Consider the following 1,529-nt stretch of genomic DNA (forward strand, 5'->3'; position numbering starts at 1 on the left):
CCCGAGCCGGGCCGGAGCCGCAGCGCTTGCGCGCGCTCACCTGCAGCCTCTGAGCCGCCGGGGCCGCTCGCGCTCCGCCCACACCCAATAGGAAGCGCGCACCTGCGCCCGCGGAGCCAGCCAATCAGTACACGCCTCTTGCGGTGCATAGGCGGGCTGCCTTCGCTGAAACCCCGCCTACCGCCACGCCATTGGTTCCGCGCTACGAGGGAGGGGCGGGATCACCTGAAGCCCTAGACCGCCTTTCGGGACCCAGTGAGAGAGCTAGAAGGCGCATGCGCTGACCCAGGAGTTTCCGCCCAGAGGTGGCAGTGCGGGGATGCCGGCCGGAAACGCTAGCGCACCTGCGGCTGGGCTGTGGCGGGTGGCCCTTTTGCGCACGCGCGAGCGCCTGTCCCGTGGCCCGGCTCTCTGTTAGTGCTGCTTAACGCGCGCGTGTAACATCCCGGCTTCGGGGACAGAGCAGGCAGCCCCCTCGGTTCCCGTGACGCTGCTGCAGCTGCTGGGTTCCCGACTGGGTTCCACTTTGGGATGACCCTCGGCCACCCTTTTGCGTAGTTTAGGAGTCTGGCCGCGGTTCTTGGTTGCAGAATTCAAGTTTTCCCGCCTCTGCAGCAGTTACGGGGAAGGACCTCTCCGCTGTCTTGTCTTGATTTTGTGTAAAGAGACTCCATCCCTCAAACCCCCGACCCCGCCCCAGATCCGGCGGAGAGCGAGTGGGCGCCGTGGGGGAGCGCGATGGCAGAGCGCGGGTGTAGGGTCCCTGGGAACTGTCAGGACGGCCTTTCCTTCTCTCTCCCGTCTTTTTACACCTCTGAAGCCTTTCTCCCCTCCAGCCATTTTTGGCGGCTTGCTGTTTCCACAAACGCCAGCTTCAGCGTTGTGTTCGTTTCCCGAGCGACCAAGCTGCGTCCCGGGGTAACATAATAGCAAATCCCGATCTCTAAACAAACCCCAGGCTCTGGCCCGGACCCTGTTTAGCATGGACCCCCGGGAGGCGAGAAGACTGCAGATGTGATGACTGGAGGAGACGGGCCGCCCAGGTCGCCAGCCCCCAGGGACTGCAGCTTCTCGGAGGGCTGTGGAGGCCCGGTGGCCAGGACAGGGCCCGATGCGAGGCTGGGGGCGGGAGGAAGCGGATCCTAAGCCTAGAGGAGCAAGAGGAGTTGGTCTGGGCGCTTAACTCCTGAGCTCTCAGGACCTGCCTCCTCTCATCCGTCCTACCGCAAACCCCTCCTGACACCTTGTACCTGTCTGAGCTCTGACAAATTCGTTTTCCTATTTTTCTTTGTGCATGTGAGAGTTGGGAGTAATCCGCTTCCATCTCGAGTGAGATGGGACCATTTCTTTTTTGCCCACACAGCCTGACTCTCGGCAGGCTCGCTGATGTGTCTGTGGGTGCTGCTGGCTTCCCCAGGCTACCTTTGCCCTTTGGATTTAGAGACGAGAAGCCCACCTTTCCCCCTGGAAGATTCCCATCCAAGCACTAACCAGCCCCGACCCTGTTTAGCTTCCGAGATCAGACAAGA

The sequence above is a fragment of the Chinchilla lanigera genome, unplaced genomic scaffold (genome assembly GCF_000276665.1).
Source record: "Chinchilla lanigera isolate Chin_1 unplaced genomic scaffold, ChiLan1.0 scaffold00044, whole genome shotgun sequence".
NCBI classification, from domain to species: Eukaryota; Metazoa; Chordata; class Mammalia; order Rodentia; family Chinchillidae; genus Chinchilla; species Chinchilla lanigera.